Raw genomic sequence first — 25,778 nt, 5'->3', positions numbered from 1 at the left:
CAAGGTCGACAGTTCAGCTCTATTATAAACATCCTACAACTCGTTTGCATTTGACTGTTTTGCTATAAGTGTTAGTTTGCTTGCATTAAATCAGTTTAAGTGGGCATTTGCAGCTAGCTCTGAGTTATCTTTTCCGTTCCATTAGTTTGCATTTAGTTTACTCGAGGACGAGTAAAGGTTCGGTTTGGAGAGATTTGATACGTGCATTTTATATAGTCCTTTTACGCCTTTTTATGCACGTATTTCTATCCTATTATCGAAGTTTTATGCTACGAAATGCCCCGAATATGCTACTTTGGTTTGTTTTGTTCTATTTGCAGGAATGGACCAGAAAGTAGTGAAATCAAATATTTTACCGTCCGTTTTGCATGCATTTGGAGGAAGAGTGAATTTGGAGCGGAAATGTAGCTGTCTCGGGATGCATGAAGCCATTTCGGGAGCTAAAAAGACAAGTCGAAGCTGAAACTAACGAAGTTATGAGCTGCTGAAGTCAAAGTGACTCGATCGAGTGCTTTTCTGGTCGATTGAGTGCTTTTGGATGGAATAAGAAGTCGTTTGAGTGTTTTCCTTGTTCGATCGAATAGTGTCTATTGAGGGTTTACTCGATCGAGTATATTTTCTACTCGATCGAGTGGTTTGAGCTTAATTCTACTCGATCGAGCTGTTTCAAATGGCTCGATCGAGTTGTTTCTGTAATGGGATCGGGATTTTTAGTCTATTTTCGTTATTAGGTCAAATAAAGTCCTATTTCTTATAAATAGGAAAGGAGGAGACGTCACTTATCATCTCTTATCATACCATACACTGTATACGTTAATTTTTCTCTTTCTTTGCCGGATTTTACTTTGTAATTCTCTCTTCCTCTTTTCTCTTTTATTTAATTAATGCTTATTTTTTCTTCTACCTTTTGTTCTCCCTTTACCCTTATTTATGTCTAGCTAATTTCTCTCTTCTAGGATTAGGGGATTCGATGAATGAATGTTAATTGGTAATTAGTTTGCAGATTGTTGTTGTTGTTTTTGTCTATGTTGTTAATCGCTGCTTTAATTGTATCTTGCTGATTGAATCGATGCAATTAGCGTTTTAAATTTTGGTAAGCCTTGACCTAGACCGGAAGGTTGGAAGGGGTGACATACCCGCAGTGAACAATAGAATGCTTTAGTGAGGGCGGAAGCTAAGCTAATAGTATTTTAGGGCGAATTGAATCGAGGAAGGAGATATTCATTGCCCCTTAGACCGACACATCGACTAATATGTGACCTTAACTGCAATTAATTGACATTCATTGATGAACCGACATCCTAGTTTCCTTTCCCTCTGCTTAATTTCTCTTATCTCTATTTCTCTCGCCTTAATTTTATTAGTTTAGTCAAAACAATTCAAAACCCCCAACTGTGACCTTGACAGACCGAATAGACAAGTAGATAGTGACCGCCTCCCTGTGGAGATCGACCCTACTTACTTGCGCTAGCTTCGTTAGTGTAACTAGGTATTTTATTTTTGGTATCCGACGACGGTATCAAATTTTGGCGCGCCGTTGCTGAGGAGGCAACTCGTATTTATCTGTTTAATTTTGTCTGTCTTTAGCCTCAAGGGATTTTTTCCTTGAGGCCGTTCTAATCTTTTTCTTTAGTGTTGTTTTGATAGGCCATACAGGTCCTACCAAGACAGTTCTAGGTAAAAGATTGTCAAAGGGAAGGCTTGAGTACCTTTGACCCGTCACCTATGTTTCATTATATGGCGCAGCAGGTGATTTACTGCGGGAGATGTGGTGCTACGGAGCACAATGCAGCTGTTTGCTTAGCTGAAAACGACGAGGTTTATGCATTCAAGCAAAGCGAGACAAGCTAGTCAAATCGTTGTAATTGCGCCGCCACTTCTGCCTTATTAACGAGGCTACCGACAGCCTCCATTTATCTGGCCACTGCAACAACAAGCTCCTCCTCCTGATAAGCGGAAAGAAGAGATTGTTGAGTTGAAGTCGTTAGTGAAGGCGCTTGCACTCCAAGTGCAAGAACATGATAGATAAATTTTTGCGCAAATTGATGAGCTCGAGTCTGAAATAGCTCAGTTAGCTGCTGAGTCGAATATTGGGCAACCAGAGGAAGTCTGCGTTACCTACACAGAGGGTGGTCTTTCCCACGAAGGACCCGCGTTGCCTAGTCTTCTTGATGACCGGGATGACCTTGATTACGAAGTTCTATCGATAATGAAGCCTTACACAAAGATTTATGCCCTGATCAAGCAAGAATCACTCGATCGAATGGATTATATTGGTCGATCGAGTGAAATACTTGAAGAAACGTTCGATCGAACACATTACACCACTCGATCGAACAACCGCTAGAGGAAGTACTCGATCGAGCTGTTTCTTATACTCGATCGAGTGATTATCATGAGGAAAGCTTTCGATCGAGTAACATTTCTACTCGATCGACTGATTTGGCCAGAGAGAGCAATGCAACGTCACTTGAGTTCGTTCTTGATGACGATTTTGATGGTGATAATGGTTACGGTGAATCTCCCCTTTTCAAAGCCGAGTTGGATGCGCTTGAGGCTGCGATTTATGGGACGGATTCCACAGAGGAGGGTGACGAGAAGGTAGTTGAGTCAGTGATTGCTCCTAGCACGGAAGAGGTAATATCTTCCTTTGTCAATGGTTCCGTCATTGAGAGCAACCAACCCGAGGTATTTAACGATAATTATATTATTGTTTGTTTAAGTAGTACATTGCCTTATTTGACTCATGCTTCGTATTTCAATGCTATACTCCCTCTTAGTCGGTCAAATAATTTAACAGTTTTTCATCGTCCTTGTCGTCAGAAATTTGTTAAACTAAAACGATGCCCTGGATTATTTTATTAATTGCTCCTGAGCTCCTTTATTTTGTTGACAAATTTAGGAGCTGTCATAGGAAATTTGTTAGGCTTAAACGTTTATACATTTTATTTTCCTATGCTATTGTTCTACCTTGGTGCTACTTACAGTTTTGTGTAGCACATGCGCAGCTGTTTGATCTGTTGCTGCACGCTTTGAGCTGTTTTGACCAGGCTAATTAATAGAGGCTCGTTGAAGAAAAGAAGGTCGAGCTGGGACCTGTCTGAAATTAGCGCTACCCGGGAGGCAACCCGGAGATTTTTATCTTTAGTTGTTTTTTTTTAAACATTGCATTTCATTTCAAATTTGTTTGTAATAATTGGTTTTCATGCCATAGACTATACCAGTTGCGCTTGTTTTGTTAGTTTTGCGGGCTGTTATTTTGCGTCTTTGCAGGTATATATTAAGGATAACTCGATCGAGTACTTTTGTAACTCGATCGAACACTGTTGCTGCTAATGTCACTCGATCGAGTATATAAACATCTCGATCGAGTACCTGCCAAGGAGAAACCACTCGATCGACCATTATTCTTCCTCGATCGAGGAGTTTAAGATGCCCTTTGCTTGATTCGCTCCCTATGACGATGTTCTGGGCTATTTCGCGACCTCCCACGTTGCTGGCTGGTTTGGGGAGGTCCCTTATTTGCGTAATCTTGTAAGCTATCCGCATCTACACTCTTTCTCTTTTAGTTTGCATTTCCTTTCCATGTTTTGGTACAATAAGGGCATTGTACAGTTTGGTTTGGGGAGGTTATGCATCCATATATGTGTCTGCATGTTGTTTTTATTGCATTTCTGTTATCACGTTTAATTTCCGTATGCATTGTTGTTTATTTTCATAAAATTAAAAAAAAAATCAAAAAATTTCACTTTTACTTTTGCATATTGGTTGAGTCGGAACGGTGGATTTCAATGATGATATTGCTCTATAATTTGTCTTTTTGCTTAAGCCTTGCGATTAATTAATATCTTTTAGTTTTGTCTTCTGTATATCTACGAGTTAATGTTGAAATACAGCTGAACAAATAGACTTGACCTGATAATGTTGGCAACCTACTTATAATTTCTAAGATTTAGAGCCTTTTAAAATGGTGTCATTTATGACCGGTTTCATGTAGGATTGTGAGTAACTCCTTGCATATCATGTATCATCAATTTGCACGTATATGAAATTCAATTGCTTTTTGCCGTCATATATTCGGGTTCGTGGTTGGTGTCATATGCAGGGAGGTGCTTACATTTCCCTTTTCTTTTATTTTTACCCATAAACTCCGCATTAGCCAAATTTGCCTGTTCACCCATAGCTACATTCCAAATTTAGCCTGCCTTGTCAAGTTAGTTTAGTGTATGTTTTTGCGGTACATGTGTCATTGTGCCAAGTTTGTCTTGTTTTATATTGATTCGGAGTTGGTAATTTATGAAGAAAAGGATGATGATGAAAAAGACGTGAAAAAGAAAGAAAAAAAATCGTGAACCATGAAAAAAAGAAAAAAAAAATTCGAAAAAACAGAGAAACCGAAAAAAAAAAAAACAGAAGATTTGTTGAGACGGTTTCTGCTCCTACGCTTTATTTACATTTATTGAGGAGTATTTTCAGTTCGGTTTGGTGAGTTTTGTGCCAATTGGAGGGCACCGTGCTTAATTCTATAATAGAGTTGGAAACGGATGTTGTTATATGGTATTGTTTAGGTACTAGCTTGGCCGCCTATACCTCCATATTTCCATAAATGTTTTGCCTTTTCTTACACATTGCCTCACTTTACCATAATTTTTGTAAGCCCTCGGCTGTGACAGGACCTTGTTCGGTTGGAATGTATGTGTGGTAGCTAGAATTGTTTATCATATTGGTTGCATGCATGTTTATGTGGGTCGTAGTGAGCGACTATATTTATTTCTCTCTTACATTCATATGCTTACCCTTTGCTTCATGAGAGAAGAGTGACCCGTGAGAGTCCGATTTTAAAGGTCTTGCAAGGTCGACAGTTCAGCTCTATTATAAACATCCTACAACTCGTTTGCATTTGACTGTTTTGCTATAAGTGTTAGTTTGCTTGTATTAAATCAGTTTATGTTGGCATTTGCAGCTAGCTCTGAGTTATCTTTTCCGTTCCATTAGTTTGCATTTAGTTTACTCGAGGACGAGTAAAGGTTCGGTTTGGAGAGATTTGATACGTGCATTTTATATAGTCCTTTTACGCCTTTTTATGCACGTATTTCTATCCTATTATCGAAGTTTTATGCTACGAAATGCCCCGAATATGCTACTTTGGTTTGTTTTGTTCTATTTGCAGGAATGGACCAGAAAGTAGTGAAATCAAACCTTTTACCGTCCGTTTTGCATGCATTTGGAGGAAGAGTGAATTTGGAGCGGAAATGTAGCTGTCTCGGGATGCATGAAGCCATTTCGGGAGCTAAAAAGACAAGTCGAAGCTGAAACTAACGAAGTTATGAGCTGCTGAAGTCAAAGTGACTCGATCGAGTGCTTTTCTGGTCGATTGAGTGCTTTTGGATGGAATAAGAAGTCGTTCGAGTGTTTTCCTTGTTCGATCGAATAGTGTCTATTGAGGGTTTACTCGATCGAGTATATTTTCTACTCGATCGAGTGGTTTGAGCTTAATTCTACTCGATCGAGCTGTTTCAAATGGCTCGATCGAGTGGTTTCTCTAATGGGCTCGGGCTTTTTAGTCTATTTTCGTTAGTAGGTCAAATAAAGTCCTATTTCTTATAAATAGGAAAGGTGGAGACGCCACTTATCATCTCTTATCATACCATACACTGTATACGTTAATTTTTCTCTTTCTTTGCCGGATTTTACTTTGTAATTCTCTCTTCCTCTTTTCTCTTTTATTTAATTAATGCTTATTTGTTCTTCTACCTTTTGTTCTCCCTTTACCCTTATTTATGTCTAGCTAATTTCTCTCTTCTAGGATTAGGGGATTCGATGAATGAATGTTAATTGCTAATTAGTTTGCATATTGTTGTTGTTGTTTTTGTCTATGTTGTTAATCGCTGCTTTAATTGTATCTTGTTGATTGAATAGATGCAATTAGCCTTTTAAATTTTGGTAAGCCTTGACCTAGACCGGAAGGTTGGAAGGGGTGAGAGACCCGCACTGAACAATAGAATGCTTTAGTGAGGGCGGAAGCTAAGCTAATAGTATTTTAGGGCGAATTGAGACCGGAAAGAGATATTCATTGCCCCTTAGACCGACACATCGACTAATATGTGACCTTAACTGCAATTAATTGACATTCATTGATGAACCGACATCCTAGTTTCCTTTCCCTCTGCTTAATTTCTCTTATCTCTATTTCTCTCACCTTAATCTTATTAGTTTAGTCAAAACAATTCAAAACCCCCAACTGTGACCTTGACAGACCGAATAGACAAGTAGATAGTGACCGCCTCCCTGTGGAGATCGACGCTAGTTACTGCTAGCTTCTGTTAGTGTAACTAGGTATTTTATTTTTGGTACCTGACGACGGTATCAGGCTGCGACCGTGTATCGGTAAATCATGAGGTTAAACAATATAGACGGGTCTTTAAAATCAACATCAAATATCTCAATGCCAATCTTAAGGTCCCTTTAATTTTTGACATACGGTTAAACGACAAAGGTATCATCAGCTTAGTTGAAGATGACCTAGATGTTGGCAAGGCTCAAAGTTTATTGTTAATCTACTTATCAATTCTTTTTTCCTTTGGTATATTATGTTCAGTAAAGAAAGTCATTTACGGCTCCATAGTATGTAATGGGCAATTCAACCGATGATGTTAATTTTCTCATCATTCTCTTGTACATTAGATTTCGGTAACTAATGCTGCTAATTTCACTTTGAAACCCAAAACTTAATGACAGTTTCATCATACTTATTTTTCCTTTCATGAAACTTAAATTGTCGATGCCTTGTGTTTTGAATATGAAAATAGTCAATCAATAATCAATCTGTGGCGGGCTTAATCAGTTTGGAGCTAATTAAGTTCATTGATCAATTAATCAATAATCAATTTGGAGCTAATTTTGGTTTTCTTTTGATTAAATATAGCAGGATTGTATTTCGGGATGGTTGCTGACTTTTCAAGATAGTACTGGGGATGTACTCATGTACAACAACTTCCTGTAAGATCATCATGGTATCAAACATGATTGTTTTCTAATGTTTTGAAGATCACTACTGTCTCATTGGTTTTAGATGACAAGTGTTTGATTTTGATGTTAATGCTAGCATGTTGTAGATACCCGTATCCGTCGATATTGGAATTTATAGAGAACCCGACAAACACCCGATGATGATAGGACACATGTATTCGTTAGTTGTCATTGTCATTATTTGGAGCTCGTTTTACGAGCTAGAATGGGCGTCGTCGATGAAGTAATTTATTAATTTAAATGATATTTAAATTAATGTTTTTTTAAGTGGGTTCATTTTGTTAATTTAAATGATATTTAAATTATGGCTTTTTAGGTAAATTCAATTTATTTTATTTTATTTTGAATTTATTTTCCCAAGTTTATTTTATTGAAAATAAAATAAATAATTGATTTGAAAAATCATTTTATGAGTATATTTGATTTGAAAAGTCATTTATTTTAATGGGTTATTTGATTTGAAAAATCGATTTGAAAAGCGAAGAAAACTCGTTTTGAACACTTGTTTTTGAGCTCGGTTTTAGCTCGGTTTTTGAGCCCGTTTCTTTTACGAATTGGCACGAATCTCGAGTACACTAACCCACCTAGACCAATACCCATCCACCCTTGTTCGAACCCCCTATCCATGGCCCAAATTCCAACCCCAAATCATCCCAACAGCCCACGCATAAACCGAGCAGCCCCTGTTTTGGCAGCTCGATTTCCAAGCCCAAACCCGCTCCAAACACTACCAAGACCCGTACCCATTAACCCTAACCCATACCCTAGTATCCTACCCATATTATCCTAGCTTAATCACCAAGAAAACCCCTCTCAAACCCTCACAAAAACCGATGGACAGCAGCCATCCGTGAGCAAGCCCGATTGCTCCTCCCTCTCTTTTAACCTATTTTAACTCCCTATAAATACCACCTCTTCACCATACATTCATTACTCTAAGTTCTCCATACATCCTACCATCACCTACAAGCTTTAAACCTCAGAAACAAACCCTAAACATCCTCCAAAAACCCTAAACAAAACCGACACACAAACTGAAACTGTTTGTGTGTCCTCTTCGAAAACCCATTCGTTCCTCCATCAAACCTTCATAAAAATTCGAGTTTCTTGTTCCTAATTAACCACATAACATCCATCTACACATTAGACAAAGAATTACGAGCCAAATTGCCCTTGAGAGTACACGAAATCCCTCGAAAAACAGAGTGAAATAACACTCTGTTTTTGCGGTTTCTTCTTGTCTGTCCAGTTCTGTTTGTGCTCGTTTTTCGTGCCCAGTAACCCAAAACGAGCAGGGGTTGCTTTAAGATCCCTGTTCTCCTCTCTTTCTAGTTTCCAAAACATCTTTCAAATCGAATTTTCGTCGTGAAACGAGGGAGATATCATCGTTTGAAAATCGCTGTCCAGAAAGTTTCCAAAAAGCGTGTTTGCTTTATTCTTCGTCGACGACGGCCTCTCGAGATAAAATCTACCATCGATTACGACCCAAGACGGTGTCAACGATACATGTAGGTTGAGGGTGCATCAAATCCTCTTCTTTTCCCTTTTATTTCGTTTGTTTTTATGCTTTTTATTTGTCTTGTTTTTTTGTTTGTTTTTTCGTTTGTTCATCGATTGTTTTAAATTAACTATGAAACTAGTTAGTCCGAGTATGAGTTAAAATACCACCATGAACACCCGCGTTGACTTGAGATGGGAAAAGAAACCGCTACTTCTGTCGGTCGTACACCCCCGTCTCATTTACATATCCTCGTGTTCAAGGTAGGGCATAAATAAAACAAGTTTCTAACTTCGATCTTCGCTTTTGACCCCCTTATTGTTTCGGCCAAATCGACATACCCTAGGACCCGTTGTATGTTAGTTTAACCTCTGATTGTTAACCTATGACGTATTTAGATGACTTTAAATTAATTTAATAACCTAATTAGACAAATTAGGGTGCATCGACATAGCTTTACAAATCAACTAACAATTCTGTAAATAATTGAACGCATCTTTCTCTTTCACCTAATTTCTCGCTAGTATAAGAGTGCGTGATTAGCACCTTCTTATTAACACTCGATGAGTTAATCTAATTTGCAAACTTGACCTAATTCAACCCCTTTGGGCCGTGTGGAACACTCGATCGTAAGCGAAGCTTTCTGACCTTTTTTATATCATCGTTTTCTAATCCGTTTTGCAATCACTCGATCTGACTAATGAACCTAACTTAGGAACTAGGTTGGCCTTGTCTTGGCCGTGAGGGTTGTCGTTGGTTTGGGCCGTGAGTTGGCCGTGTGTTTTGGCTTTCTTATTTCGTTTCTCTTTCTTTGTTTATCATTTGTTCTTTGTTGTTTTGTAGCTTGTAATTTACAGTTTGTTTATCGAGTTGTAATCTTTCAAGTTTGTTTTACTTTTATTGAGTCAAAACCTTTTCTAAAAACCTTAGTCTTGTTTGGTTAGACGGTTGTTCCCCAATGCTTGTAGGAGCGTAGTAAACCGCATGTTGTTTAAAGCAACATGGCCCGGTTTATGCTAATGCATGCTTTGGTGCGTAGCCCTATGTCTAATTCGATGGGATTAAGTGAAAGCACACATTACGAGGAGTCACCCAAGGCCGTGTGTCATGTGAGCCGTGGGCCACCCCTCATGTGCACGGTTTTCTAGGCCAACGGCCGTGTGTGGTGTCATGTATTGCGTCGTGTGTATAGCTTTGTATTTAGATCGAGTTGTATCTTTAATTTGTTGTTGGGTCGGCATGAAATGCCTGGTTTGTAATAGGTAGATCCCAACGGCTCCCCCATTCCCCATCAAGCCTTGTTTGTTTCGTTTGTATGTTGTTAGATCAATCAACCCACATGCTAAATTACAACTTTGACAAAGTTAGTTTAGTTGCATCTAAAACGACATAGAAATTGTTGTCACATGATAGGGTTAAAACAACGTTTGCATTTCATACATCGTAGTAGCTATGACCTTGTTTGAAATCCGACACTTGACTTAGTAGAGGCCGTTACCGACGGGCGGGGTTGGGTGTCCTTATGGGCTTCCCAACACGTACCTTCACCCCTTACTCAACATCTATGGTTTGCGGATCCGTCTAAATACCATTGGATTACGAGAGTCATTCAAATCGAGTGATATAGGGTACAAGTTTTTATCTTTAATCACTCGTAGTCGATTGGCTTTATGCTTTTTGATGAAAGGTGTAAAGTTGACTTGAACGGTTCCAAGTTCTCAAAAAACTTGGTGGCGACTCTAATATGTCTTAATTCGATTCGAAAGAACCTCGAGTCGATTATGCCTAGTGTGGATCCCTCGGACGCAGTTCCCGAGGGCCTTGTCCACAGTTTGGCGACTCATTGGGGAAAAGAGGACTAGTTACACTGTGTTTCTAGGGTCTTTTCCTCCGAGGTGAAACTTGAAAAGAAAGTGTTGGAAAGTAAAACATTACTCATAGTGCTACGATTCATGCATAAACCCTTAAGGACTTGCCCGGGCCGTCCCAGCGTTTCTTCGTGATGCGTGGGGGGCGACGTCCCACTATGCCAGGAAGCTGCACATTGCTCGCTTCCACTTCGCCTCGCGTGGTTCTTGGGAGTGGGGACGATCTTCTAGGTACTTTACCTTAAGACACCTTGCTCTATAAGACCGCAAAAGGATGGAGGGCATAGACCTTCTTGTAGAAGACTTGCCGAGACTTAGAGATGTCTAGGAGCATACATCCTTATAACATGAGAATGACAATGTGCAATATGTTTTCCCGAGTCTTTATTTTCGAAAATTCCCATGTCCTTTTCAAAACCGAACTTTTGAACAACATATTTTCGAAATAGCATGGTTTTAAAAACGCGGAATGCTGCCCAAATAGGACTAGAATTTTCGGCCCAAAATGAGCTTTTATAGCCGGCATGCTGCCCATTTCAAATCTCAATTTCCAATCAATCCTTCATTTTCCAAAATCAATCCAAATGTTTCTCGAACCTCAACCAAGCATGAAATGCGTCGAGTCGTGTCCGGGTCATGGCCGTGTTAGGCCGGGTTTGTTTCGTTCTAAGAGTCTAGAACACGACCTTGTTGGGTCACCCAAGCTCACCTCTTGGGCTTCGAGTCATGTTGGTCGACCTTTTGGTCCAGGATAGTCCACAAAAAACGTCCAAGCTAGGCCCTTTAGGACGTTTTCACTCGAACCCATGGGCTATGTTAGCCCAATCACGGGTTTAGTCACACCAAGTCCAGTTTAGAATCGAGTTATGACAGTTTGAGTCATGTCGTTTTGTCGAGTCTAAATGTCTAAATCAAACCGTGAGTCGAATCCTTGTTAATCAATCTCAAGTCGAGTCTTTGTTCGAGTCAAGTTGGGGTCGAGTCCTTAAGTGTGCAGGGGCTCTTACTTTAAATATTGACTCAGTACGGGGTTTTCTTGTAGAAAGGCCGCCAAAAACCCGACGTCAAGCAATGGAAGATGTTGTTAACAAGCTTACTGAGGCCGTGAACCTCATGATGACTAGAATGGATGCAATCGAATCTAAGCTGAGTGAAGATTCACCTCCACCCCCTCCACCACTGACTGATCTGGAGAAACGGTTCAAGTTCATCGAAGACCGTTTGAAGCTCTCCCAGGGGAAGAACATCCACTATGAGAATGCTAGGGCCTACGCCCCGGTTCAGGATAAGCTGCCCACGAACATGGTACTCACTGACATCCCAAAGTTCAAGGGCACCGAAGATCCAGTCCACCATGTTAAGGCCTATAAAGGATACTTAGCACTGAAGGGAGTACCTGCTGATATGCTCTCTGAAATTTTCGCCCAATCTCTGGGTGAACACCCAAAGGCGTGGTTCTATAATCTGGACCTCAAGAACTTCCCCACTTTCGAAGATATTACGGTGGAGTTCTGTAAGCACTATGCTGACAATGTTGAGATTCAAACCAACATATGAACTTTGGAGGTGATGACGCAAAAGGAGAAAGAGGGCTTTACTGAATTCCTCGCAAGATGGCGCGCTGAAAGCGTGAAGTTAGCTAAGAAGCCTGATGAAGTTGAAATGGTAGATAAGTTCGTGAAGAATTTACGACCTATTTACCGTAATGCTCTGAAATACCAGAATTTTGGTTCTTTCAAAGAATTGATAAGGATCGGGATAAAGGTAGAGGACGATGTCCGAATTGCTGAAGCTGAGAAGCCAAAGAGATACCAAGGGGCTTCGTCATCTAAAGCAAAAGCGCCCGCAGCGGCCCACTTTGTTGAAACTGTCAATCTCTTAGATGGACAGTCAAAAAGGCCTCCGCGCCAAGCTCCGAGGGTATTCACCGATATCGGGTGCACTTACGCCTATGCTCTCAAAAGGCTCATGGCCCAAGGAAAGTTGAAGCCCATTGGTCCAACTCCGGATCCACCTGCTGAACAACAAGGCAAATGGTACAAACCGAATGCCTACTGTGCCTTTCATCAAGGGAAAGGACACGATACTGAAAGGTGCTTTAGACTAAAGCACGAAATTCAAGATATGATTGAGAACGGAACGCTCCCAATCCCGGCCATAAAGCCCAATAACGTCACCAATCCGTTTGGCGACCACACTAACTTTGTCTCTACCGAAGATAGTGTCGATTACTCTCACTTGATTCGCCCATGTCGTCTAAAAGGGGTTTTCGTCGGAAGAATATTCGTAGATTGCTCCGAATTCCTACCAAGCTCGAGAAACGAGATTACATTCGGGGATTTTGTTGTCGATTTTACTCCTTACATACTCCGAAGCGGCAATGACATCAATGGCGTTTGGGCTGATGACGAGGATGATGTTTACCTCGTCAATGGCGCGATAATCCCTCACACCCAAGAAAAAATCTTAAAGGTGAGGCAAGATGCCCTAGAGTCAAACCATTTGACTAGATCCGGACGCCCATATCGTGTGGAGAAAGCTAAGGATACCCCGAACAAGACGCCTCAAAAAGAGCCGGCAGTGGTCGAAGTTCTTGGTGAAGGGTCGACCTCTGAGGCTTCCCTCATCAAGCAACTCCAAAAGACTAAAGCCGACGTATCTATCTGGCAACTTATCCTAAGCTCTTTCGAGCATCGTCAAGCTTTGTTACAACCTTTGATGAACATGACCGTGTCGTCAAATACTACTCCTGCGGACATGGTCACTCACATCGCCCAGAATCGGCCTCAGATTACCAACGATGTGACATTCTCCGACGAAGATTTGCCACCGTTCGGGCCTCGACATAACCTGGCCCTCTATATTGCTACCGTGTGTCTCAACAAGCATATCCCTATGACCTTGGTTGACGACGGATCGGCTGTCAACGTACTCCCTCTGAAAACGGCGCACATTCTGGGCTTGGAGAAGAATGACTTCATCCCCACTACACAGACAGTCCGGGCATTCGATGGCCGTGCGTCGAGTGAGTGGACTTGTCGACTGGTAGTACTGGATCGGGCAAGTGGAAAAGAAAATAAATTGCCAAGTAATTGACATTTGCTCATCCTTCAACTTATTGTTGGGAAGGCCCGGATCCATGCTTGCAAGGGCCGTAACATCAACGCTGCATCGAAAAATCAAGGTCCCACTCAATGGCAAAACCGTCACCATTGACGCCACGCCAATTACTGTGGCAGGAGGAGACATTACTTCTGAAGTAAGGGTCGAAACTGCCAATGACGCATGTGGTTTCGAGATTGTCAACATGATCGAGCTGAACTCCGAAGCAGAAAATATGGATCTATATACGGGAAGTCATGTCTGTGAGGTGATTCTCAAAACTGGGAAGTACTTCGGTTTCTCTTTATATCCTAGAAGGGAGGAGGCTTTCAAGTTGAAACCACCCGTAGCCAAGGGAGTAACGTTCGGGCTTGGATATGAGCCCACTGAGAAAGATCTACGGGAAAAGAGGGGAAGGACGATCGAAGATCGAGATATTAAAATGGGACCGTATCACCTAACTCTCAATGGTCACTTCGTGAAAGCTGGAGAAGAACTCCCTTGCATGGACTTCCCCGAACCTATCTTCGACCTAAAGAATAACATCATGGTCCCAGGAATCGAAGTATTCCAAGATTGCTACTACATCCCTGAAGATATTCTAACCGTGATGCCAATAGAAACCAAACCGGATCCAATAAATGACGAGAACGCCATGGGTCTCCTTTTCGGTGAAGAGAAGAAATCACCAATACCAAACGAAGATTTGGTAAGCATGATCCTGAGGAGCGAGCGATTTGACCCATCTACCCTCATCACCGATGTGGATCCTCTTAGGACCAACACGGGATGGCGGAAAACAATCAAGTGGACTGACAACAAAGGACTTCTTTTCAAGTTGACAACGGGAGAATGAGAGATGTTCAAGCCAGATGATGTTACCGATTCGAGTCCGAGTGAGTCCGAGTCCGAGTCTGAATTAGGTCCTAAGATTGAGTCTAAGGAGTCAGGTGTTGAAAATACCCCTCCCCTAGCTTTCCCTTCCTATGCACCTTTTCCTAATGGTGGTATTCCGGGGCCTGTCCCGAATACCCCTATCTCGCCGCTGAGCTCTGACCAGTTGGCTCAAATGTTAGCGCATTTCGCGCAATTTCAAATCAATAATAATATGAACCAGTTTGCTTACGACTCGTCTTACTTACATTGCAATTCAAATTTTGAAAATGATTGTTTTAATAATGACATTGAGACTGAGGTCGAGGATGAGAAGTTGGTCGAAGAAGAAAAAGAAGAAGAAATGGAACCGCCTCTACAGTTGATAAAAGGGTTGGAAGAGTACGAACAGAAAACTTCGATCATCGAAGATACCGAAACTATCAATGTAGGTACAACCTTAGAACCACAGGAGCTTAAAATAGGAACTACTTTAAGTCCCACTGAAAGACAAGGGTTCATTGATTTGTTGCATGAGTTCAAAGATGTTTTCGCATGGTCCTACAGAGACATGCCAGGCATTGATAGGGAAATTGCGGAACACAGGATCCCAATCAAGCCAGGATATACGGTCAAGCGAAACTACGCAAAATGCATACAGATTGGTCTCCGAAGGTCAAAGAAGAAATCGACAAGCAACTCAAAGCTGGGTTCATCAAGGTGTCGAATACTCGGATTTGGGTGGCTAACGTCGTTCAAAGTGCCTAAGAAAGATGGTAAAGTTCGGGTTTGTGTTGACTTAGGGATTTAAACAAGGCAAGTCCGAAGGACGATTTCCCATTACCTCACATCGACATCCTAGTTGACAACACGGCAAAACACGCGTTACTATCCTTTATGGATGGGTACGCCGGTTATAATCAGATCAAGATGGCGAAAGAAGATATGCATAAGACTGCGTTCAGAACGCAATGGGGAACCTATTGCTACACAGTAATGCCTTTTGGGTTGATAAACGCAGGGGCTACATACCAGAGGACCGCGACAACATTGTTACATGATTTGATGCACAAGGAGGTCGAGGTTTATGTCGACGACATGATTGTCAAGTCAAAGGAGCGTGATGGCCACCTTGGTACACTACGCAAATTCTTCGAACGATTGCGCAAGTATAACATGAGGTTGAATCCACAAAAATGCGCATTCGGAGTCACATCCGGCAAACTGTTGGGTCACATCGTTAGCCACCGTGGCATCGAGGTGGACCCATCGAAGATAAAGGCCATAATGGAAATGCCTCACCCGAAAACCGAGAAGGAAATTCGAGGTTTCCTGGGAAGAATCCAATATATAAGTCGGTTCGTGGCAAGGCTAACGATGATATGCGAGCCAATTTTCAAGAAATTGAAGGTCGGGGAACACGTCGTATGGGATGATCACTGTCAAGCTGCGTTCGATAAGATCAAAGAAATACTATCTTCCCCTCCCGTGCTTAGCCCACCAACGGCTGGGTTACCACTTTTGTTGTATCTTACAGTTACGAATACTGCAATGGGGGCAATGCTAGCGCAGACGGTCGATAAAGAGGAAAGAGCAATTTACTACATTAGTAAAAAGTTCTTGGAGTATGAAATCAAGTATACTCAGCTCGAAAAGACATGTTTGGCTTTAGTATGGGCGACAAAGAAGTTACGGCACTACATGCTCAGTCATAGTGTCTGCATCCACTCGAAGATGGACCCAATCAAATACTTGTTTGAAAAGCCGGTTCTGAACGGCAGGGTGTCAAGGTGGACTCTAATGCTTTCCGAGTTCGACCTGAAATATGTACCGCTAAAAGTGATAAAGGGAAGGGCGGTTGCAGACTTCCTGGCGGATAACCCGATAGAAGAAACTGAGGTTTTGGATACGTGGTCATTTCCCGACGAAGATATCGTTCACATAGACCATGATACGTGGGACCTCTATTTCGATGGAGCATCGAATTATAGGGGGTACGGGATAGGAGTTCTGCTCATTTCACCGGAAGGTGAACATGTTCCTATTTCGATCAAGTTGGAATTTAACGTCACTAATAACGCGGCTGAATATGAAGCATGCCTACTCGGTTTGCACAGTGCTCTCGAGTTAGGCATCAAAAAGCTTGTAGTACATGGGGACTCGTCACTAGTGATCAATCAAGTGGCCGGGACGTGGAAAACCCGAAGTGATAGCTTGGCTCCGTACCAAGCAAAAATCGAGGAACTAGAAAAGTTGTTCGCCGAGGTCAAGTATGTGCACCTCCCCCAGACGAAAACCGGTTTTTGATGCACTATCAAAGCTAGCTGCTCGATCAACATACCGATCATATGGATACTATGCCGATATGTGTCGAACGAAGATCATCACCTGCTTATGTTAATGTAATCGGAGACACAGAAGAAACCGAGGCCGAACCTTGGTATCATGCTATTCTGAAATTCAAGGAATCAGGAGAGTATCCACCCGACATGGATAACCGCGGAAAGCGCGCTATTCGAATGCTAGCCGCTTAGTTCGTTAGAACCAATGACGGACAATTGTACAAGAAGACTGCGCAAAATATCTTTCTGCGATGCATAGACTCACCAACTGCGAAAAGAGTCATGGAAGAAGTCCATGACGGAGAGTGTGGCCCACACATGAATGCCCATATGCTGGTTCGTAAAATCATGAGATTAGGGTATTATTGGACCACGATGGAGACAGATTGTCGCCAATATGTCAAACATTGCCATAATTGCCAAATCTTCGCAAACATACAGCACGTGCCGCCATCACTGTTATATACTTTGACATCACCATGGCCCTTCTCAACATGGGGAATCGACATTATTGGAAAGGTGAACCCATCTGGAACAGGTGGGCATTGTTTCATGCTAGTCGCCATCGATTACTTCACGAAGTGGGTAGAAGTAAAATCATACAAAGTTCTACAAGCAAAGCACGTAGCAAAGTTCATTCAGAATGAAATCATTTGCAGATATGGGGTGCCACATGAGCTCATTAGCGACCATGGCACTCACTTTCAGGCTGAAACTGTCGTAATACTTGAAAAGTATAAAATCAAACACCACAAGTCGTCACCATATCGACCTCAAACAAATGGTGCGGTGGAAGCCGCTAACAAGACAATCACTGTGATTCTCAGAAAGATGACCGACAATTATCGCGAATGGCCAGAGAAGATACCATTCGCACTGTGGGGATACAGAACGTCTATTCGCACAGCCACTGGAGCAACTCCGTTCTATTTAACATATGGGATGGAAGCAGTTCAGCCTATCGAATTAGAGGTACCTTCTTTAAGGATCCTGTTAGAAAGTCAGGTCCCTGAAGGCCGACCGGCCGCAAGCCGAGTATGATTCCTTGGTCATGCTCGACGAGCGACGGTTAAATGCGTTACACCATGTTCAACTCTATCAGAAAAGGATACAAAGGGCATTTAACAAAAAGGTGAAACCTCGAGGAATAAAGGATGGGGATTTGGTCCTAAAGTCCGTTCGCGCTTTACTACCAATTGACCCGAGGGGAAAATTCAAGCCGAACTGGGCCGGTCCTTACCTGGTAAAGAAGATATTATCGGGAGGCGCAGTCAGACTAACAGATCTAGATGGAAATGACTTTGCGAATCCAACGAATTTGGATCAACTGAAGAAATACTATCCGTAGGACTCATTCTCAATGTCGTAAAATAAAATTTTGAATTGCAGTGCTCGTGAGCGAGTCTAGGCCGCGGCACTTTTGCTTCGCTGCTTTTTGTGCGTTATAAATCGATGATTGTAGCGCGTTTGTTTTGTGGAACTACGAGCTCGGTTTGATTCTGTTGATAACAGATACGTAGGCAGCTCTTTAAAAGAGTACAACCGACCCTTCTTTTAAATAAAATGAAATTTTATGCAGAAACTGGGAATTTTAATAAATAGTAAGTCTTATTAAAATCGGGCGATGCCCATTACAACATCCAAAAAAAAAACGCACGGCAAGCAACAAATAATAAGTAGTAGTATTCAAATAATAAATTGGAGTCGAAGGCTCCTACATCTTCTTTTTCCCTTTGCCCTTTGGGTCACGTGACCGAGGCTCCTGCAGAGGAGGGGTAGTTGCGTTCTGTCTAGCGCGCTTCTTAGGAGGGATTGTCATTTCCTCCCGAGGGCCCAGCCTATCTTTTACACTCAAGCGAGGACCAAGCCTCCCTTCTAAGGCTGAGCCCGAGTGCACCCTTGAACCCAACCGTTTCCACACACCTGTCGCCTGTGAGTCTGTCTTAGGAGTCTTCTCAGTCTTAGTTTCGGGTCCAGATGCAGACGAAAAATCGTTAACAAAGAAGTCGCGACTGTTTCTGCTTTTGTCATAATATTTGATGTCGACAAGCTCATCCTTCCGACACAAATCCTTACCTGATTCGGTCTTCTCTTTAAGCTATCTAATATAAGACGGGGATACCCAGGTAGTCTGAGGGCGCGCAGATACGTACCAAAGACGCCTTTGGCGCCACCTCTTGAGCCAATCATCACATATAGAGGAATTCAGCTCTCTTGCTCGTCCCAGAACAGCCTCACACTTGGGAATCATTTGTCTGCGGCCCATCTGACGCAGGACGCGGTCAGGGTAAATGTGGATAGACCTCTCTAAACCCAGTAGTTGCAAACGTCTGGTTTGTCATCTTCCGGAAGGATAGTAAAGGATTTGAGGCGAAGCCAAGGCATGAACCAGCACAGAGGGCGACCTTCCCCTCCTGTCAGTTTGTTTCGCCAATAGGCAAGGTCATTTTGATGCTCGTCCTCATACCGCTTGGCACGCATAGTCAGCATACGAGCGAGATACGAGCTGGGCTCACGCGGCGGGGCGAAGAGCCAAAATCTCTCGCAAAGCCACACCTGAAAAAAAGAAAAAATGAAAAAGACGAAAAAAGAAAAGAAAAAAAAAAGAAAAAAGACGAAAAAAAGAAAAAAAGAGAAAAAAAAAAGAAAAAGAAAAAAAAACGTGAAAAAAAAAAAAGAAACGGAAAAAAGAGAAAAAAAAAGGAAAAGAAGAAAAACGGATTTGTGACGGGAATCGTGGCAGAATACAGCAAAATCGTGGCAGAATACAGCAAAATCGTGGCAGAATGCAGCAAAATCGTGACAAAATCGTGGCAATAACACAAGAATTGTGGTAAAAAGAAAATCAATTAAGGATGCGAAATCAAGAGAATAAATCTTATTACCTGCAATAGACGGGAGCATCCCGACCAATCGGCACCAGGGTTCATTTTCTTAGCATCTAAACCTCGAAGAGTTTCAGCGAGAATAATCCAGGAAGGGTTATGTCCCGTCTCCATCTGAGACACAATAGACAAAAGCTTCGCTTGTCCTACACAAGTTGTCTTGTTCATCCTACCTTCGAAGACATAAAGGTGTAACATGATCAATCCAAAGGCCCCTGCGGCAGTACGCTGGCAGTGAAGTACTGTTCCGCAAGATACAAAATCTCCTATGAATAGCAAAAAGGTTGACTTCGTCACCAGTCACTACCCCCTCAGACTCCGTCCTGGAAAGGCCAAGGCAGTCTAGATATGTTCCACGCCACCCTGAATGAAATTTAGGTATAGCCGGTATGGCCTCAGCATCCCATCCTCCAAGGGCAGAAAACTCTTCGGGTAGAGGGCAGATCTCCCCCTCAGGAAAAGCGAAGACATGGTTGTAAGGATTCCAGTAGCTAAGGCAGTGTTCCAACAGCGCAGGTTGAAGGGGGATTTGGCGTAAGGGAAGTAATTGCGCCAAGTGAACGGTCTTTAATTCTTGTCTCTCTGCGCTAGTGAAGTCGGTCTCCCATGCTCGCATAGCACTCGCTAGATTATTTATAATGATTTATGTTATTTGCACCAGTTTGGGGGAAAAGCAGAATAAATTTGGCAGTACAGCTCTTCCTTATATATAGAAAGTATAAGGGAAGGAAGCACCTAGGATGACACCCCTAGGGTGCCGTTTTTGAGCCGTGTGGGCCTTGGGTCGCGCGCCTCTTAGGCCCGCCCCAGCTCACACCAGTCTTTGGCATGATACATCGGGTTTTCGCACATCTATCGCGTTTTGGGGAGCGCCGGAACGGCCGATTTACATTTCTACCCTCGACAAGTCCATATTTGAATTCAAACCCGTGCACACTTACAGTTTTATTTTCCTTTTTTGTTTTGCGGTAGCGGGCTACGCCCACGTGGTTTACGAGTCATACAAAGTGTCTGAGTCGTATTTCATGCTCACCCATCAAGGTTCGATTTCAAAAAATAATTTCAAAAGTTCAATTTCAAAAGTTCAAAATTCCGACATTTCAAAAGTTCAAAATTCCGACATTTCAAAAAACTTTTTTTGCATATTGTGGATAGATGATCCAAGTAGTAGAATCTTTCCGGGTCGATGATCCAATCTTTCAAAATTCAAAAACCTCAAATTCAATTTTTTGGGTCGATGGCCCAACATACCAAAATTTTCAAATTCAAAAATTCTGGTCGATGACCCAATCATTCAAAAACTTCAAATTCAATTTTCGGGTCGATGACCCAAAGATTTCAAATGATCCAATTTCAAGATCGATGATCCAAATGTGCTTATGTGATGATTATTGCAAGTGCGTTTTTGTGTTTTCAAATGTAGCAGGATATGCTTCAATCGGGGCTCTAAAGTCTTCGACTTTAGAGCCATTCAAATCGGGGGCTCGAAGCCGTTGGCTTCGAGAGACCATTGCCAAGATGAAAAGGAGGACATCCACCAAGAATTCAATTCAATACAAGAGTATGAAATGGAAGAATTCCGTAGCTGAAAGCAAATGATGAAAGCGGCGGCAACCTCCTCGGAAAGTCCCGTCCATTCGGACAAGTGCCGTGAGATGATAAATTTTGGGCAAATGTCAAGCATATGATGAGTTTTGGACAAACGCCAAAGCAGATGATAAACTTTGGGCAAGTGTCGGCGATTCTTGCCGAACTACGACGCAGTTTGATTCCGTCGAAACGGATACGTAGGCGCCGAGGATAAGGCTCAATCCACCATTTATGCAATTTATGGGTCGATGACCAACGATGATAATTCGACGCAACGAAGCAAGAGTCGGTCCCAGCGAAGTTTCGGGTATGATCTCTTCTTATGGTCAAGAGCTTATATACGCAAGTCTAATGGACTATAAACGACCCGAAGAATCCTCAGGTCGAGAGGGACCTGGGGTGTACTTTGACTTTCGCCTTGTCCAAGCCTCAGTCAAAGTGGGGGCTCTGTAGATACCCGTATCCGTCGATATTGGAATTTATAGAGAACCCGACAAACACCCGATGATGATAGGACACATGTATTCGTTAGTTGTCATTGTCATTATTTGGAGCTCGTTTTACGAGGTAGAATGGGCGTCGTCGATGAAGTAATTTATTAATTTAAATGATATTTAAATTAATGTTTTTTTAAGTGGGTTCATTTTGTTAATTTAAATGATATTTAAATTATGGCTTTTTAGGTAAATTCAATTTATTTTATTTTATTTTGAATTTATTTTCCCAAGTTTATTTTATTGAAAATAAAATAAATAATTGATTTGAAAAATCATTTTATGAGTATATTTGATTTGAAAAGTCATTTATTTTAATGGGTTATTTGATTTGAAAAATCGATTTGAAAAGCGAAGAAAACTCGTTTTGAACACTTGTTTTTGAGCTCGGTTTTAGCTCGGTTTTTGAGCCCGTTTCCTTTACGAATTGGCACGAATCTCGAGTACACTAACCCACCTAGACCAATACCCATCCACCCTTGTTCGAACCCCCTATCCATGGCCCAAATTCCAACCCCAAATCGTCCCAACAGCCCACGCATAAACCGAGCAGCCCCTGTTTTGGCAGCTCGATTCCCAAGCCCAAACCCGCTCCAAACACTACCAAGACCCGTACCCATTAACCCTAACCCATACCCTAGTATCCTACCCATATTATCCTATCTTAATCACCAAGAAAACCCCTCTCAAACCCTCACAAAAACCGATGGACAGCAGCCATCCGTGAGCAAGCCCGATTGCTCCTCCCTCTCTTTTAACCTATTTTAACTCCATATAAATACCACCCCTTCACCATACATTCATTCCTATAAGTTTTCCATACATCCTACCATAACCTACAAGCTTTAAACCTCAGAAACAAACCCTAAACATCCTCCAAAAACCCTAAACAAAACCGACACACAAACTGAAACTGTTTGTGTGTCCTCTTCGAAAACCCATTCGTTCCTCCATCAAACCTTCATAAAAATTTGAGTTTCTTGTTCCTAATTAACCACATAACATCCATCTACACATTAGACAAAGAATTACGAGCCAAATTGCCCTTGAGAGTACACGAAATCCCTCGAAAAACAGAGTGAAATAACACTCTGTTTTCGCGGTTTCTTCTTGTCTGTCCAGTTCTGTTTGTACTCGTTTTTCGTGCCCAATAACCCAAAACGAGCAGGGGTTGCTTTAAGATCCCTGTTCTCCTCTCTTTCTAGTTTCCAAAACATCTTTCAAATCGAATTTTCGTCGTGAAACGAGGGAGATATCATCGTTTGAAAATCGCTGTCCAGAAAGTTTCCAAAACGCGTGTTTGCTTTATTCTTCGTCGACGACGGCCTCTCGAGATAAAATCTACCATCGATTACGACCTAAGACGGTGTCAACGATACATGTAGGTTGAGGGTGCATCAAATCCTCTTCTTTTCCCTTTTATTTCGTTTGTTTTTATGCTTTTTATTTGTCTTGTTTTTTTGTTTGTTTTTTCGTTTGTTCATCGATTGTTTTAAATTAACTATGAAACTAGTTAGTCCGAGTATGAGTTAAAATACCACCATGAACACCCGCGTTGACTTGCGATGGGAAAAGAAACCGCTACTTCTATCGGTCGTACACCCCCGTCTCTTTTACATATCCTCGTGTTCAAGGTAGGGCATAAATAAAACAAGTTTCTAACTTCGATCTTCGCTTTTGACCCCCTTATTGTTTCGGCCAAATCGACATACCCTAGGACCCGTTGTATGTTAGTTTAACCTCTGATTGTTAACCTATGACGTATTTAGATGACTTTAAATTAATTTAATAACCTAATTAGACACATTAGGGTGCATCGACATAGCTTTACAAATCAACTAACAATTCTGTAAATAATTGAACGCATCTTTCTCTTTCACCTAATTTCTCGCTAGTATAAGAGTGCGTGATTAGCACCTTCTTATTAACACTCGATGAGTTAATCTAATTTGCAAACTTGACCTAATTCAACCCCTTTGGGCCGTGTGGAACACTCGATCGTAAGCGAAGCTTTTTCGACCTTTTATATCATCGTTTTCTAATCCGTTTTGCAATCACTCGATCTGACTAATGAACCTAACTTAGGAACTAGGTTGGCCTTGTCTTGGCCGTGAGGGTTGTCGTTGGTTTGGGCCATGAGTTGGCCGTGTGTTTTGGCTTTCTTATTTCGTTTCTCTTTTTTTGTTTATCATTTGTTCTTTGTTGTTTTGTAGCTTGTAATTTACAGTTTGTTTATCGAGTTGTAATCTTTCAAGTTTGTTTTACTTTTATTGAGTCAAAACCTTTTCTAAAAACCTTAGTCTTGTTTGGTTAGACGGTTGTTCCCCAATGCTTGTAGGAGCGTAGTAAACCGCATGTTGTTTAAAGCAACATGGCCCGGTTTATGCTAATGCATGCTTTGGTGCGTAGCCCTATGTCTAATTCGATGGGATTAAGTGAAAGCACACATTACGAGGAGTCACCCAAGGCCGTGTGTCATGTGAGCCGTGGGCCACCCCTCATGTGCACGGTTTTCTAGGCCAACGGCCGTGTGTGGTGTCATGTATTGCGTCGTGTGTATAGCTTTGTATTTAGATCGAGTTGTATCTTTAATTTGTTGTTGTGTCGGCATGAAATGCCTGGTTTGTAATAGGTAGATCCCAACGGCTCCCCCATTCCCCATCAAGCCTTGTTTGTTTCGTTTGTATGTTGTTAGATCAATCAACCCACATGCTAAATTACAACTTTGACAAAGTTAGTTTAGTTGCATCTAAAACGACATAGAAATTGTTGTCACATGATAGGGTTAAAACAACGTTTGCATTTCATACATCGTAGTAGCTATGACCTTGTTTGAAATCCGACACTTGACTTAGTAGAGGCCGTTACCGACGGGCGGGGTTGGGTGTCCTTATGGGCTTCCCAACACGTACCCTCACCCCTTACTCAACATCTATGGTTTGCGGATCCGTCTAAATACCATTGGATTACGAGAGTCATTCAAATCGAGTGATATAGGGTACAAGTCTTTATCTTTAATCACTCGTAGTCGATTGGCTTTAAGCTTTTTGATGAAAGGTGTAAAGTTGACTTGAACGGTTCCAAGTTCCCAAAAAACTTGGTGGCAACTCTAATATGTCTTAATTCGATTCGAAAGAACCTCGAGTCGATTATGCCTAGTGTGGATCCCTCGGACGCAGTTCCCGAGGGCCTTGTCCACACATGTGTTTTGTAGGAATGCTGCTGAGATTATGAATGCTAACACATCTCAAAGTATGATTCTCATTTACAAAGCCCCCCTTTTTTTTCTTTTGTTTTTGAGGTATTATTTTAGTTTGATACTGGTTTAATTAAAGTTTATAGGCCTTAGTTTGTTTTTCTCATTTTCAAATTCTACGCACCACTCATCACTTACCAAGCGGTGGCGACATCTCCGACAGTTTGGTCTCTCACACAACCTTGACCAAAGCTTCTAGAGATACGAAAGCTGCTGCCTGTCTTCTATAAATCTTCGAACCAAGTTGATGCGGAGAGATCAGGCCATCAGGGACAATCTAATGATTAATATTACGTAAGCTTGGAATGTGCCATGTTCTGTTATTTGTAGATGTTTTTTTAATGCTTATTATGTGCTCCTATTTTTAATGGCCTAGATTTCTTTTAGGGTGTTCTTGATATTCTTTATTTGAAAGAATTAAAGAATCATAGGTAGTATACATATTCGTAATTTGATCTCATTGTCTTGTCTTGGTAACAGAATGTGTTAAAAAGTTCTTGATGCAGGCCCTATAGCCTTTTATTTATCTATTATATGCACTATTCAAGAACTTTTAATTGCTTTTGAGTGATAATCGTATCTGGGTTTTAAACTCATAAGGTTCTATTCTTGTTGTGTTTTTTAGGGGTTTGTGAGTATAGATATTAGTTGGGGCGTAGGCAATATTATTTTAGGGGAAATAATTACCAAGATGTGTATTTGTTGAATTAAAAAATAATTTGGCGAGCTTAGGGTAGACGAGGGCACGAGAGTTGGACTTTTAGATGTTTAGAACAAGAAACCAGCTCGATGTTTGATTGGAATTTACGGTAGTTCATTATTGCACGCGCAACTGAGAGTG

At 41.6% G+C, this 25,778-nt stretch overlaps 1 long non-coding RNA gene across 2 annotated transcripts; it reads left to right on the top strand.

Moving 5' to 3' along the window:
• Positions 1 to 6,914: 6,914 nt before the first annotated feature.
• Positions 6,915 to 25,449, top strand: LOC141602914 (uncharacterized). 2 transcript variants are annotated; one of them, XR_012524920.1, is made up of 3 exons: positions 6,915 to 6,999; positions 24,896 to 24,933; positions 25,101 to 25,449. It is a non-coding gene; the product is annotated as an uncharacterized LOC141602914 (long non-coding RNA). The 2 variants fall into 2 exon arrangements; XR_012524869.1 differs by having other exon boundaries at positions 6,925 to 7,013.
• Positions 25,450 to 25,778: the final 329 nt, after the last annotated feature.

The sequence above is a fragment of the Silene latifolia genome, chromosome 1, assembly GCF_048544455.1.
Source record: "Silene latifolia isolate original U9 population chromosome 1, ASM4854445v1, whole genome shotgun sequence".
In the NCBI taxonomy this organism is placed as follows: Eukaryota; Viridiplantae; Streptophyta; class Magnoliopsida; order Caryophyllales; family Caryophyllaceae; genus Silene; species Silene latifolia.
Note: the sequence above shows the minus strand (reverse complement) of the source record. Positions and strands in the feature narration are given on the sequence as shown.